This window comes from Oncorhynchus mykiss, chromosome 13 (genome assembly GCF_057628025.1).
Source record: "Oncorhynchus mykiss isolate SJ-2025 chromosome 13, ASM5762802v1, whole genome shotgun sequence".
Lineage (NCBI taxonomy): Eukaryota > Metazoa > Chordata > Actinopteri > Salmoniformes > Salmonidae > Oncorhynchus > Oncorhynchus mykiss.
Genome location: NC_143034.1, coordinates 2,568,791 through 2,585,940, shown reverse-complemented (window position 1 = coordinate 2,585,940; position 17,150 = coordinate 2,568,791). Strand labels below are relative to the sequence as shown.

Below are 17,150 nucleotides of genomic sequence, written 5' to 3'. Positions count from 1 at the left end.
AATGCTATCTGGGATTCTTGGGACATCCCTACCCTAAACCCTAACCTTAATCCCTAACTTAACCATTTTAGATGTAAACTTCAATGGGCTAGGGACGTCCCATGGATGTATCGCTACCTGAAATTACACAATCTAAGTGATTGATAGTTGGTGTTCAGCAGTCATAAAGCCTTATTTATTTTAATGAACTACTAAAATTGTGATTTTGTCAGACAGCAGCTCTACACTTTATTGAGTGACTGATCCATTCATCCTTCCAACCCTCCTCAGCCTTCCTCTCCTCTGAAGACCCAGTGAGGGTGGAGCTCAGTCAGAGAGCTGTTGAGGGACTGGTTAGGAAGAACACTTCTACAGCCAGAGAGGTGAGAGGACACACATGGTTTAGATGGTAAATATTTATGTCCCCTTAGTGGTTCATCACATCAGCAAAAGGGAATATGTTCCATCATCCATGTTTATTTACATTAGTGCAAATTGACGACTGATATTGGTGTAATTTCCCCTTTTGGCTGTATGAAAGTTAATTTCCCATCAGGCACATGCATTTGTTCTTTGATATTATGAAGGTCATTTGTGTCACATGTATGAAAGTTAATTCCAAATCAAAATCAAATCAAATGTATTTATAAAGCCCTTCGTACATCAGCTGATATCTCAAAGTGCTGTACAGAAACCCAGCCTAAAACCCCAAACAGCAAGCAATGCAGGTGTAGAAGCACGGTGGCTAGGAAAAACTCCCTAGAAAGGCCAAAACCTAGGAAGAAACCTGGCTATGTGGGGTGGCCAGTCCTCTTCTGGCTGTGCCGGGTGGAGATTATAACAGAACATGGCCAAGATGTTCAAATGTTCATAAATGACCAGCATGGTCCAATAATAATAAGGCAGAACAGTTGAAACTGGAGCAGCAGCACGGCGAGGTGGACTGGGGACAGTAAGGAGTCATCATGTCAGGTAGTCCTGAGGCATGGTCCTAGGGCCCAGGTCCTCCGAAAGAGAGAATTAGAGAGAGCACACTTAAATTCACACAGGACACCGAATAGGACAGGAGAAGTACTCCAGATATAACAAACTGACCCTAACCCCCCGACACATAAACTACTGCAGCATAAATACTGGAGGCTGAGACAGGAGGTCTCAGGCACACACATTTGTTCTTTGCTATTATGGTCATTTGTGTAGAATGTACTTTTCCCCACTCATTCAACCCACCTCTTTACATTGCTTATTTATATTCAGGGGCCTGACTGCATCCAGACTGTCAAAGGCCAATCCTGGTAGATCTGAACCTAATGCAGCTTGGAGTGATCGGATGACAGAAGTCACATTTAGGTGCCAGGTGTAACTGAGGCCATAGACGCTCCATAATGATTACTTTTAATGTTTTATACAATATGACTAAATTTATTTATTTCTGTGTTACAGGGGCAGTCAAGAAATGGAACGGCAAGGCCACAGAACATGACACAAGCAGAGCTGTGGGAGACCACCTCAAGCCCCTGGTAGAGCAGGGGGTGGTGTTTACCACTCCACCACACCTTCAGCAGGCTGGAAAATTAACCCTGATATTTTAAAAGCAGGGCAACAACGTCAATATAATTGTACCCAAAAATTGTCAGTTGGTTGCATAAATAATTATGATTACTAAATGTTACATGAAATGTAAATATGAAATATTCGGTTACATAGTCTTATTTTCAACGTCTTTTCAATTACATTTTGCTAGGTGTGATATCCCCAATGTCAAAACACAGTTTTAATGTCTCCAAATCAATAACCAATATGCAGAAACAGTTTGGGATAAATTGAAAACCTAAACATAAAATGTGCTATATAGACAAACATCTGCCACAATAATCATATTTCTTGTATTTTTTAAAACAAGCTCCTTATAAACTGCACAAGCACCAAAAACGCTGTTGTTTTGACAAGATGCAATAAATCACTGAAATCGATTAAAGGGGAAATTAAGTTGTACGTGCTGTTGAAACTGACACAACAAAAAAAAAACACATGGAAATGGGAGATATATTTTACCTCCCTGATTAGAGGACAACCTGCAGAAGAGTCAGCTACATTTGGGAGCGATGCATTAAATATAGGGGTCGCTAAACAAGGGAATGCAGCACTTATTTGCCATCACTCATCGAGATCATGCTAAAATAAATTGTGAGAGAGGAGAGAGATGAGGTTGCACATCCTGTTAAAACTAACAGCTCAAAAACCACACGGAATCTGGGAGTACATCCCTGGGAGTACATCCCTGGTTAGAGGACAATTTGTAGAAAACAGCACGCTACATTTTGAAGTGTTGCATTTTGATTCAAGTGGGTCACCAACGTGGTAAGTGTAACACAACTCCTAATTATCCCTAGAATTTCTAAGCAAACAGCTGGAGGCAGGGCTTTCTCCTGTAGATCTCCATTTGAATGGAATGGTTTGCCTATCCATGTGAGAGACGCAGACTCGGTCTCAACCTTTAAGTCTTTACTGAAGACTCATCTCTTCAGTAGGTCATATGATTGAGTGTAGTCTGGCCCAGGAGTGTGAAGGTAAACGGAAAGGCTCTGGAGCAACGAACCGTCCTTGCTGTCTCTGCCTGGCCGGTTCCCCTCTCTCCACTGGGATTCTCTGCCTCTAACCCTATATTACAGGGGCTGGGTCACTGGCAAACTGGTGCTCTTTCATGCCGTCCCTAGGAGGGGTGCATCACTTGAGTGGGTTGAGTCACTGACGTGATCTTCCTGTCTGGGTTGGCGCTCCCCCTTGGGTTGTGCCGTGGCGGAGATCTTTGTGGGCTTTACTCAGCCTTGTCTCAGGATGGTAAGTTGGTGGTTGAAGATATCCCTCTAGCGGTGTGGGGGCTGTGCTTTGGCAAAGTGGGTGGGGTTATATCCTTCCTGTTTGGCCCTGTCCGGGGGTTCCATTTCAGAGCCTGGATTTTTCCCCATTAGGCTAATATCCATAACATGTTGATATCAATTCATAAGTGAAGTTAGGCTTCTACATTGTGAAATCATTACAATACTCCTACTACAATGTTAAAAAATTCTACATTGTGACATTAATTCATTGAAATCATGAAACAACTACTTCATGTATGTATTTTCTAATCTTTTGATCAGAGATCTCTTATCAGATGATCTCTGGTCACAGCTATGAGATTTCAATCCTGTGTGTTCTCTGGTGTTGAGTCAGATGGCCAGATTGAACAAAACTCTTCCCTCATTGATCACAGCTATAAGGTTTCTCTCCTGTGTGTATTCTCTTGTGCACTGTCAGATCTCCAGATCGACTAAAACTCCTCCCACATTGACCACAGCTATAAGGTTTCTCTCCTGTGTGTATTCTCTTGTGCACTGTCAGATCTCCAGATCGACTAAAACTCTTCCCACATTGATCACAGCTATAAGGTTTCTCTCCTGTGTGTGTTCTCTGGTGTACTTTCATAGAGATTAATGTTGTAAAACTCCTACAACATTGACCATAGCTATAAGATTTCTCTCCTGTGTGTGTTCTCTGGTGTCGAGTCAGATTGCCAGATGAAGTAAAGCTCTTCCCACATTGATCACAGCTATAAGATTTCTCTCCTGAGTGTGTTCTCTTGTGCACTGTCAGATCTCCAGAGCGACTAAAACTCCTCCCACATTGACCACAGCTGTGTGTGTTCTCTGGTGTAGAGTCAGGTAGCCAGATGTAGCAAAACTCCTCCCACATTGACCACAGCTATAAGGTTTCTCTCCAGTGTGTGTTCTCTGGTGTAGAGTCAGGTGGCCAGATGTAGCAAATCTCCTCCCACATTGACCACAGCTATAAGGTTTCTCTCCTGTGTGTGTTCTCTGGTGTAGAGTCAGGTGGCCAGATGTAGCAAATCTCTTCCCACATTGATCACAGCTATAAGGTTTCTCTCCTGTGTGTGTTCTCTGGTGTTGAGTCAGATGGCAAGCATAAACAAAACTCTTCCCACAATGATCACAGCTATAACGTTTCTCTCTTGTGTGTGTTCTCTGGTGTACTTTCAGAGAGATTAATGTTGTAAAACTCCTCCAACATTGACCACAGCTATAAGATTTCTCTCCTGTGTGTGTTCTCTGATGAATTTTAATGCCTGATGATGTGAATCTCTTCCCACAGTCAGAGCAGCAGTGAGTTCTCTTCCTTGTGGGTCTCTGCGGGTGTTTATTGAGGTGTTCTGATCTGGAGAGACTCTTCTCTGTCTCCTCAGCATCATGAGGTTGTTGCGGCTCCCCAGAGGATCCACGATAGTCACGTCTCTCTCCTGTGTGAACAACAAAGTCAGACAGTTGATTAAAGGCCCACAACAGCGGTAATCCAGTGTAAAAGTTGATGCCAAACAGCATAGCCATGATGTTGTACAACAATTGATGTCTGTAATGAATGTTAAAATTATTGTCTTAAAATGAGCAAGAAGTCATATTTTGTCTTGTTTTCACATTAGTAGTAACATCTAAGATTGTAGACTAGAAATAAGTTATTCATGTTGTTGAAACTCTAAGCAGTGTGGTAGAAGACTTTTGGTCTACAATACAGGCCCCTTTGTGTTTGTGCGGCACGAGGGCAATTTGATTGCATAAACTCCTCCATGCTAATGAGGAAACCACTAGTTATGGATGTCGTATATCTGGTGTGACAAGAGATGAAAATAATCTGCCCACTCCATCAAGCAATGGGGACAGCAACACAGGGCATTCACGGGACCTCATGGAACCATGGACCACACCTGCAGAAACTGGACAACATAGGGAAGCAGAGGAGATACCTATCATAGACTTCTCCCAGCTGACGCTTGACATGCCACCTACGCCGCCTCAAGTGGTAGAAACAACCAGCTGGTATCATTAAGTAGAATCAGCCAACAGTAACACGGAAGCAGCAGAATGGGAGTTAGTAGTGCATGACCTAGATTTAGAATAAGAAGCTTCCATTTAGACACAGGTCTAAGATGACGTAATAAGCAATCTACCGTCCCAGTGTAAGCACTCAGTGTAAGCAATCTACAGTCCCCGAGTAAGCACTCAGTGTCAGCAATCTACAGTCCCCGAGTAAGCACTCAGTGTAAGCAATCTACAGTCCCCGAGTAAGCACTCAGTGTAAGCAATCTACAGTCCCCGAGTAAGCACTCAGTGTAAGCAATCTACAGTCCCCGAGTAAGCGGCCGGTGCAAGCAGCAGGGCAGTGTCAGTGTGAAAGTGTGGTTTAGCCACAGCTCCAGAAACTTGCCGCACGCCTAGGCCCTTGTTACACCGCAGTAACTAAAATCCTAAAGTACTCTGCCCAGCCAGAAGACGGGGTAGAGGCATTTGCTGCAGGTATTAGGCAAAAGTCAGCACCGTGACACTGGTAATGAGGAAACCACTAGTTATGAATGTAGTATATCTGCTAATGAGGAAACTGCTAGTTATGGATGTAGTATATCTGGTAATGAGGAAACTGCTAGTTATGGATGTAGTATATCTGGTAATGAGGAAACCACTAGTTATGGATGTAGTATATCTGCTAATGAGGAAACCACTAGTTATGGATGTAGTATATCTGGTAATGAGGAAACTACTAGTTATGGATGTAGTATATCTGGTAATGAGGAAACCACTAGTTATGGATGTAGTATATCTGGTAATGAGGAAACCACTAGTTATGGATGTAGTATATCTGCTAATGAGGAAACCACTAGTTATGGATGTAGTATATCTGGTAATGAGGAAACTACTAGTTATGGATGTAGTATATCTGGTAATGAGGAAACCACTAGTTATGGATGTAGTATATCTGGTAATGAGGAAACCACTAGTTATGGATGTAGTATATCTGGTTGGAGCAAAAAATGGTGAGCCAAGATTTTAGTTTTTCACAATGTATTCTGAATATTACAGCTCACTATCATCGCAGATCAGGAGTGCTACTGAAGGAAACTCACATTAAGCTCTGTGTCTATTCACTAATTCACCACCGTGGGGGAAAACTCAGGGGAGTTCTCATAGGCTGACAGCAAAAATAGCCTCCATTTACAGGTGGAATATGAGTGCCTTTCACACTATTTTTGGAATATAATTGTAAGGCTTGCTTGAATCTCCTGCTTAGTGTAATGTTTGTGGAAGTCTCAAATCAACTGCTTCATACTTAAACACTTCAACCAGTAAAATGCTCTTTAGCTTTTCCATCAGCCTGACAATGAGGGTTTGTAAACTAAGTGTTTGCCAAATTGGCCCATAACTTCACCTAACAACAACATAGACCTACTGTAGGACCCATAACTTCACCTAACAACAACATAGACCTGCTGTAGGACCCATAACTTCACCTAGCAATAACATAAACCTACTGTAGGACCCATAACTTCACCTAGCAATAACATAGACCTACTGTAGGACCCATAACTTCACCTAGCAATAACATAGACCTACTGTAGGACCCATAACTTCACCTTACAACAACATAGACCTACTGTAGGACCCATAACTTCACCTAACAATAACATAGACCTACTGTAGGACCCATAACTTCACCTTACAACAACATAGACCTACTGTAGGACCCATAACTTCACCTAACAATAACATAGACCTACTGTAGGACCCATAACTTCACCTAACAACAACATAGACCTATTGTAGGACCCATGACTTCACCTAACAACAACATAGACCTACTGTAGGACCCATAACTTCACCTAATAACAACATAGACCTACTGTAGGACCCATACCTTCACCTAACAACATAGACCTACTGTAGGACCCCTAACTTCACCTAACAACAACATACACCTACTGTAGGACCCATGACTTCACCTAACAACAACATAGACAACAACATAGACCTACTGTAGGACCCATAACTTCACCTAACAACAACATAGACAACAACATAGACCTACTGTAGGACCCATAACTTCACCTAACAACAACATAGACCTACTGTAGGACCCATGACTTCACCTAACAACAACATAGACCTACTGTAGGACCCATAACTTCACCTAATAACAACATAGACCTACTGTAGGACCCATAACTTCACCTAACAATAACATACACCTACTGTAGGACCCATAACTTCACCTAACAACAACATAGACCTACTGTAGGACCCCTAACTTCACCTAACAACAACATAGACCTACTGTAGGACCCATACCTTCACCTAACAACATAGACCTACTGTAGGACCCCTAACTTCACCTAACAACAACATAGACCGAGGACTATAAATCATTTAATATTTCAGGTGAAACATGGAAACTAAAATGTCTTTGTCATGACATTTCATAACCTGATCACCAGATAATTTTGTGAATAATCCCACTAGGCTACTCTGTAATGTGTTGTCATTCAAAATGTCCTGAAAAAAGGAAAATCGCTCTCTTTTTCTCCTTCTGGTTAGATTATCTTGATCTCTGGCTCCCTCGAGTCATTTGTGTGTCTTAATTATTTGATCAAACAACGTGCTTAAAGCATCAGACCAGTTCAGTACATATAGTTGATTTTATTAAAACACATGGGTTGTGTCTGTATTTGGAAAAATACACAACATTTCAACCAATCGATTTGTAGAAATAACAGATGACTCTTGGTGGACCAAGATTTATGTTAGGTGGGGACAGTACTAGAACATGATTTTGGGGCTCCTGAGTGGCGCAGCGGTCTAAGACATTGCATCTCAGTGCTTGAGGCATCACTACAGACACCCCGGTTCGAGTCCAGGCTGTGTCACAACCGGCCTTGATTGGAAGTTAAATAAAGTGTAAAACATTTTAAAATGAAATAAAACATAGTTTATTCAGAAAGTTCAGACCCCCTTCCCTTTTTCCACATTTTGTTACGTTATACAGCTTTATTTTCAAATGGATTTAAACAAATAGAATCCTCATTAATCGACACACAATAATGAAAAAGTGAAAACAGGTAAAAACAATATGAAATAACTTATTTCCATACGTATTCAGACCCTTTGCTATGAGACTCGAAATTGCTTTCAGGTGCATCCTGTTTCCATTAATCATCCTTGAGATGTATCTACAACCTGTTCGGAGTCCACCTGTGGTAAATTCAATTGATTGGACATGATTTGGAAGGCACACACCTGTCTATATATAAGGTCCCAGAGCTGACAGTGCATGCCAGAGCAAAAACCAAGCAATGAGGTCGAAGGAATTGTCCTTAGAGCGCCGAGACAGGATTGTATCAAGGCACAGATCTGGGGAAGGGAACCCCAAAAAATGGCTGCTGCATTGAAGGCTTTCCTCTGACACTGCCTACTATATATGTCCTGGATGGCAGGAAGCTTGGCCACAGTGATGAACTGGGCCGTTCGCACTACCCTCTGTAGCGGTCAGATGCCGAGCAGATGCCATACCAGACGGCGATGCAGCCAGTTAGGATGCTCTCGATGGTGCTGTTGCATTGCCTTTTGAGGATCTGAGGACCCATGCCAAATCTTTTCAGTCTCTTGAGGGGGAAAAGGTTTTGTTGTGCCCTCTTCATGACGGTCTTGGTATATACCCACGTGGGTGTTTGAAAGATGAACTGAGGTCCACACTTCAGTCCAGTTGATGGTGGTAATGCACCTCAAAGAGAAGTATGTGTTGATTGATTCGTGTTTAATGAGTGAGAGTTTAAAACAAACTTTTGCATTGAACCATACTTCTAGGCATATCTTTCATCATAGCCAAAATGTGGTTTATTCAATTATTCAGTTAGCTATACGTGTTAACGAGCTATACGTGTTAACAAGCTATACGTGCTAACGAGCTATACGAGCTATACGTACTAACGAGCTATACGTGCTAACGAGCTATACGTGTTAACGAGCTATACGTGCTAACAAGCTATACGTGTTAACGAGCTATACGTGCTAACGAGCTATACGTGCTAACGAGCTATACGTGCTAACAAGCTATACGTGCAAAAGTCCAACCTCAAAACATAAATGGAAAAACCAAAGAATGTAACATTTTCCCCCTTATGACAACAAATAGATCCTATATTTTTTCACCCACAAGCCTCTAGAACTCTCGTCTTCCTAAAACTAACTAAGTTCTAGAACTCTCGACCCCTTGGAACAAAATAAATTGTAATCCATGGCAAAGCGCTTGCTAAACGCAAAACTTGCTGACTGCCCACCTTTGAGACAATCAGCAACCTACTCCTGCAATATCCGTAGTAACTTTCCACCTTACTTCTCTCTCTCTTTTCAGGGTTCAATCGATAGGCATGTTGTTGGATTGGGGCCAAGTCCTCAATGTCATGCATTTGGGTTAGCACATCTGAGAATGAATCCTGATATTCTAAAAGCAGGGCAACAACGTCAATGTAATTGTATCCAAAAATGGTCAGCTGGTTGCATAAACAATTATGATTACTAAATGTTAAATAAATTGTAAATATGAAATATCAAAACCAAATGTACACCCCTTTGTTAATATGTATTGGCAATACTTCACTTAATGGTGAGGAATGGAATAATAAAACATGTATATTTTGTCAGGCTGAATGTTTGAAATATGAGGTGATTTGAGACATGCTTCTTCAGTAGTGGAATAAAGACAATTAGCACTTGAATGTTGTCAAGAAATACTGGAGTGATGTCAGATTGTTAATAAAACTGATTATAGACCAATTTATTATACTGCTTTCATCTGCAACAATTATTATATTACATGTATTTTTTTAACCAAGCAGCTTTTTCAACTAGTAGAAAACAGCTAGCTACATTTTGAAGTGCTGCATTTTGATTAAAGTGGGTCACCAACACAGTAAGGGTAACACAGCTCTTTTTTGTTACTCACTTTGTTAAATAATATTTCAATTCAGAGCCTGGATTTCCCCCTGAGGCTAATATCCATATCATGCTACAATCAATTGAACAGGGCAAACGATAAGGTAGAACATCATTAAAATACTCCTACTACAATGTTAAAACATTCTACATTGTGACATCATTAAAATACTCCTACTACAATGTTAAAACATTCTACATTGTGACATTATTTCAGTGATATCATGAAACAACTTCTTCATGCATGTATTTTCTGATGTTTGATCAGAGATCTGTTATCAGAGTATCTCTTGTCACATTGATCACAGCTAAAAGGTTTCTCTCCTGTGTGTGTTCTCTGGTGTTGAGTCAGATTGCTAGCTTGAACAAAACTCCTCCCACATAAATCACAAGTATAAGGTTTCTCTCATGTGTGTGTTCTCTGGTGTTGAGTCAGATGGCTAGCTTGAACAAAACTCCTCCCACATTGATCACAGCTATAAGGTTTCTCTCCTGTGTGTGTTCTCTGGTGTACTGTCAGAATGCTAGATGTAGTAAAACTCCTCCCACATTGATCACATCTATAAGGTTTCTCTCCTGTGTGTGTTCTCTGGTGCTGAGTCAGATTGCTAGCTTGAACAAAACTCCTCCCACATTGATCACAGCTGTAAGATTTCTCTCCTGTGTGTGTTCTCTGGTGTATTGTCAGACCATTAGATCTAGTAAAAGTCCTGCCACATTGACCACAGCTATAAGGCTTCTCTCCTGTGTGTGTTCTGTGGTGTTCAGTCAGATGGCTAGATTTAACAAAACTCCTCCCACATTGATCACAGCTATAAGGTTTCTCTCCTGTGTGTGTTCTATGGTGTTCAGTCAGATGGCTAGATTGAACAAAACACCTCCCACATTGATCACAGCTATAAGGTTTCTCTCCTGTGTGTGTTCTCTGGTGTAATGTCAGACCGCTAGATGTGGTAAAACTCCTCCCACATTGACCACAGCTATAAGGTTTCTCTCCTGTGTGTGTTCTCTGGTGTATTTTAAGTTCTGATGAAGATTTGCAACCTTTCCCACAGTCAGAGCAGCAATGAGATTTCTTCCCTGTGGGTCTCTGCTGGTGTTTCTTGAGGTGTTTTGAAGTGGAGAGACTCGCCTCTGCCTCGTCAGCATCATGAGGTTGTTGAGGCCCCCCAGAGGATCCACGATAGTTAAGTCTCTCTCCTGTGTGAACAAAAAGTCGGACAGTTGGTTTAAGGCCCACAACAGCAAAAATACACTGTAAAAAGGAGATGCCAACAGCGTAGCCATTATGTCGTACAAACAATGATGTCTGTAATGAATGAGAATTATTTGACATTTGTCTGGACAGTCAAGTGAACAGCAATAGTTATATTTTGTCTTGTTTTCCCATTAGTAGTAACATCGATGATTGTATGCAAGAAATACGTTTTTAAAGTTGTTGAAATCCTAAACAGTGTGCCAGACAACTTTTGGTCTCCAATATAGGCACCTTTCTGTAGGTCTATGTTGTTGTTAGGTGAAGTTATGGGTCCTACGGTAGGTCTATGGTATAACGAGCGGTTGCTGCATTAGCATGGAGGAGTTTATGCATGGAAAAATGTTATGCTCTGCTCTGATCCAGTGGAAATGTCATACAATACCTGATTACTTCTTATCCCTTTCACAAATAGCTTACAGCTGTGTCTGTCCCAAACTATTTCATACAATGTTGCCATCACGTTTCGGACAGACCTAGGTGATAATTGATACACTGTTTAAAGTTCTATGTAGACAGGCCATGCACAGCCAATGTGATTTATTTTTATCTGGATATTTTCTAGATGTTTTTATTTGTTGGCTTAATGTAGGCTATTTTTACATAGTTGTCAATGGCAGTAAACATTATTTAGACATAATTTTCATTTATATAGAATGTATATTAATCACAGACAATGATTTTGAGATGCATTAAAAATGTAACTGTTCCAGTAAAATGTGAATATGAAAATCATAACTGGCACCAGATCAGTAGAAATGGTTAGATAAATGTTCACTCCAAATGGAAAACGTTGCCGACTGCTGTTTTAGTCTATTACTGGAAACTTCAGGAGCATAACATCAGAATTTATGAAGGCCAGCAGCAGCGGGAAGAGGAAGAGTTCTCTTCTTCTTATGGTTATCCTATCTTGATCTCTGGTTCCCTCAAGTAATTTGTGTTTCTCAATTATTTAATAAAAACGGGGGATTCCTATGTTGATGATGTAAAGAATATTTGCTGCTCTGTGTTGTGTCATGAGGAGCAACCAGAAGCTGCACGCATTTATGAAATTGCTTATTAGAAATTGCTTATAGACTGTGTGGGATAAAAAATGGCCGTGTCCAACTCTGCTTGCTCCCTCGACTCAGCTACCAACCAGCAATCTCCAACAGGGCCCTTTACCTGTATCAATAGACACTTCATAGTGAGCTACAGGTAGGAATCAGCAATGAATCCCAAAAATGAGCCAACTATGGGAGGGGTAACAAATCTTCGTGGACAAATCTCAATGTATTACTGCTACCCTGGGGAGATTGCTATACCCCTTGAACATCGGCTCCAACCCTCGTCGGATGTGGCAGGCTTGCCATCAGACTACAAAGGGAAGCACAGCCAATAGCTGCCCAGTGACACAAGCCTACAGGTCGAGCAAAATAAGGTAAGTAACACTGAAACATGCATGAGAGCATCAGCTGTTCTGGACAACTTTGTGATCACGCTCTCCACAGCCGATGTGAGTAAGACCTTGAACAGGTTAACATTCACAAAGCCGCAGGGCCAGACGGATTACCAGGACGTGTACTCCAAGCATGCGCTGACCAACTGGCAAGGGTCTTCACTTACATTTTCTTCCCCTGTCTGAGTCTGTAATACCAACATGTTTCAAGCAGACCACCATAGTGTTCTAGCAGTTTCTAAAATTGCGTTTCCATTGCCCTCACTGCTGCAGTGATAAATTGCATTAATAATAAACTAATAAGACATCTAAGAAGCTAGACATCATTGTGAAGGCGGCAAACAGATTTCTGGATCCCCAGGACTTCAGACAAAATGTTACAGGGAGTACTGAATGAAGAAGTTCCCCCCTCCCAGGTTCCTGAACCTGTGTAGGGATCTGAATAGCACCATTTTTCTTTGAAATTCAGGGTAGTGGAGTGAACTTGGGAAGTGTTTATTTTTTATTTTACGTAATTAGTATGATTTGTTAATCCCATTTTTTTTGCGTTTTGGTTATTTTTACAACCCCGTACAGTAGGTGGCAGCAATACACCTGATGAGTGTAGTCTGACAATAAACCTCAGAATAAGACATGGTAGGAACCAAAGTGTCGGTCAGTGTTTCCAGTTGAGCCTAATTAGATGTTACATTACATTTTGTTTTCTTACTTCATGTAGCCTGCTAGCTAACCAACATCTTCATACTTCGCTTACTCCTCTCTGATAAGATACCGCTTCACAAACATGCTTATCTAGGCCTACACCAGCACTGGTACCAGGCAGTATTAGCTAGCTATGTTTGCTCTGACTCTTAATACATTTAGCAAGCTAGCTAGCCCGCTAACTAGCGATTAGCAGCTAACATTATTTAAGCAACACCTTGCTAAAAGAGAATATTTCACCTTTAATGTAATGGCATGAAAATAATTGCTGGAATATTATACAATGACTTATCAACAGCTCTAACAATTTGACCCCCACAGGAAATCTACACTGGCAGTTATAGAAAGACCCATTTACTATATAACCAGTACGACATCCGGGAACTTTTGGCATACTAACTATATCACTCTATGACCAATAAGCATACTATATACTCAATTAACATCACAAATAGTACGGTTAGTATGAGTATTCTAACACAGCTAATGACTTCTCAACAGCTCTAACAATTTGACCCCTACAGGAAATCTACACTGGCAGTTATAGAAAGACCCATTTACTATATAACCAGTACGACATCCGGGAACTTTTGGCATACTAACTATATCACACTATGATCAATAAGCATACTATATACTCAATTAACATCACAAATAGTACAGTTAGTATGAGTATTCTAACACAGCTAATGACTTCTCAACAGCTCTAACAATTTGACCCCTACAGGAAATCTACACTGGCAATTATAGAAAGACCCATTTACTATATAACCATTGATTCTTGACGAATATAACTTATAAATGCCTCAACTGTTTCAGCCGTATTACCCCACCAGAAACCAAAACGTAAGCTCGTATAACACCACTGTTTGTAAACTAATACTATATGGCTGAGGAGTAGGGTTGATCCAAGCGTTCTGACCTCACAATGACAGTAAAGCACCCAAGCTAACTGGCTAACGTTGGATAGCTTGCTAGACACAAATCAGAGAAAACCTCACTCGTACCATTTTATTTGCCCTAGCAGAGCTGGTTAGTCTGTTTTCATGTTATCCAGAGCGTTGGTGACTAACTGTGCTGCTGGCAACAATTTCATTTGAGCATTTTTTGCAGATGTTTACTGACACCGGCCATATTCAACGGGTGTTGAGTGTTATTAAATCCATCAGTTATTCTGCTCTCCAATCAATTTAATAAACATTTGGTAGTTAGTTAGAATATAGTTACTATACTGGCAAGTACTTTATTACATTGCTCAACATTTGTCATAATTATTTAACCTCTAGTGACACCACAGCCCGTGAACGGGACCGTTATCATCTGACACTAATTAGCATAACACAACGGACATAAATCTTCCTAGAAAATATTCCTATTCATGAAAATCACAAGTGAAATATATTGGAACACAGCTTAGCCTTTCGTTTATCACCCTGTCATCTCAGATTTTCAAAATATGCTTTACAGCCAAAGCTAGACAAGCCTTTGTGTAAGTTTATCGATAGCCTAGCATAGCATTATGCCTTGCTAGCAGCAGGCAACCTTGTCACGGAAATCAGAAAATAAATCAAATTAAATCGTTTACCTTTGATGAACTTCGGATGTTTTCACTCACGAGACTCCCAGGTAGAGAGCCAAAGTTCATTTTTTCCCAAAGGATTATTTTTGTAGGCGAAATAGCTCCGTTTGTTCTTCACGTTTGGCTGAGAAATCGACCGGAAATTGCAGTCATGACAACTCCGAAAAATATTCCAAATTAGCTCCATAATATCGACAGAAACATGGCAAACGTTGTTTATAATCAATCCTCAGTGTTTTTCAAATATCTATTCGATAATATATCAACCGGGACAATTGGTTTCTCAGTAGAAGCGATTGGAAAAATGGCTACCTCTGTATTTTATGCGAGAATTTCTCAGGGAGCGTCAGGTGACCACTTGCGCAATGAAGCCGCCTACGGGTATTTTTCAATATAAATGCGTAAAACTATGTCACAATGCTGTAGACACCTTGGGGAATACGTAGAAAGCGTAATCTGGTTGATAGGGCATTCACAGCTCAATAGGGACACATTGGAACGCAGGGCTTTCAAAAGATGAGTCACTTCCAGATTAGATTTTTCTCAGGCTTTCGCCTGTAACATCAGTTCTGTTATACTCAGACAATATTTTTTACAGTTTTGGAAACTTTAGAGTGTGTTCCATCCTAAGCTGTCAATTATATGCATATTCTAGCATCTTGTCCTGACAAAATATCCTGTTTCATTTGGGAACGTTATTTTTCCAAAAATGAAAATACTGCACCCTAGTACCAACAGGTTTTTAAAGCAGTTCATTTGTATCCGCTCTCGTTGGACTTTGGCTGAATATTTTCCTCCATTTTCTTCAAATCTGAAATTGATGTGAAGTCACGCCCATTTCCCAAAGAATTGCATTATGGGCCGTAAAGTACTGCGTGTATATTTCATATTTTGGTGAATTTAGTACGACATCCAGGAACTTTTGGCATACTAACTACATCATACTATGACCAATAAGCACACTATATACTCAATTAACATCAAATAGTACAGTTAGTATGAGTATTCTAACACAGCTCAGGTCCCTAGGCAGCCATTTTGTTTGTTGAAAAACTAGGTGGCCCCTTTAAAAAAGACACACAACATTCAATCAACCAATCTGCAGTTCAACCAATAACAAAGCTGTAATTACACCACTATTTTGGTAATAAGATGAAGGATGGGGCTGGAGAAATGTAACTACTCTCAAATTCATAGACAGACCTATGGATGCAAGGACTGACCATCCATGATATCAACATTATAGTTTCAACCATGTTGAGGCTATACAGTGTTGATTTACATTGTTTCTAAACATTGGAGCAAAAAAAGCTTATTTGGGGTTCTGATGTGGTAAACAGTTGAACTAAGCTCATAAGGCATGTGTTATATGCCTATGGATGTAGCAATTGCAAATTTCCCCTTTAACACCACACATCAGTTCAACAACCGCAGAGTTTGTGCTTCTGTTTTTAAGACAGTACTTACTAGTGTTAATCAGGGCCCGTTCATCGTTAGAACCATCGGACGCCTTAAGATGCGCTTGGGAAACCGGGCCCAGATATCCAGTTTCCTCCTCTTCTACATTTTTCGATGACACAGTCACCTCCCCCTCCACTTCTTTCACTTTGACTCTGAACGAGTCTTCCTCTTCTTTAACTGAGACCTCTTTCTCTTCTTTCACGATAACAGCCTCAACCTCTACTTGTTTTTGTATTGTAACAGCCTCCTCTTCCACGAGAGCGTCTTTCTCCATCCAGCAGGCAGACCACCTCTTCTTCATCATCAGGGACGGGGTTAAGTTTGTGACTGGAGCTATGAGGCATGTACTAAAGTCGCTAAGCGGTATAATTCAAAGCAGAGTCCCTTTATCAGCAGCACGTGATCAATGACGTCTGAAGAATCATTTCGTGGAACACCTGATTGGTTTGGTATTGATTAATTTGGGCTCGTTCGACATTGCAGCCGGTGGCTGCTGACTGACTAATTTACAAATCACCTTGCGCCATAAATAACTACTCATTATTATTTATAAATCAGTCAGCCAGTCACCGTTTACCCACAATGCAGCATGGACTTGATGCTCTCGATCGAGGCCCGTGGTTTCGTAGAAGACATGAAGGCTACGCTGCTACCGTGTGGGAGGTCATCTTTAAAAATGTGGCTGTTCTAAATTCTGTGTCGCTCAAAGCCTTGAGTAATGAACCTATTTATTTATTTTTAAATTATTATCTGGAAAGAGCCAATACTTCAGAAAGCTTTGTTTCCCCATCACTACTTTTCAGCAAGTTTTCTGTGAATTCGACTACGGGAGTTTTGTAACTTTTTACACCTTGACTTACTGTTAGTTGGGTTCTAACTGGTCTCCGTTAGTTGGTCTCTGCTGACCATAACCGTGCTGGTTGG

The 17,150-nt window shown here is 40.8% G+C and overlaps 1 pseudogene across 1 annotated transcript; it reads right to left on the bottom strand.

Annotated features, from left to right (window-relative positions):
* Positions 1 to 1,947: 1,947 nt before the first annotated feature.
* Positions 1,948 to 16,595, bottom strand: LOC118938496 (uncharacterized; annotated as a pseudogene). Its single transcript, XR_016485549.1, has 2 exons — positions 16,233 to 16,595; positions 1,948 to 4,276 (listed from the first exon to the last, which is right to left on the bottom strand). The product of XR_016485549.1 is annotated as an uncharacterized LOC118938496 (transcript).
* Positions 16,596 to 17,150: the final 555 nt, after the last annotated feature.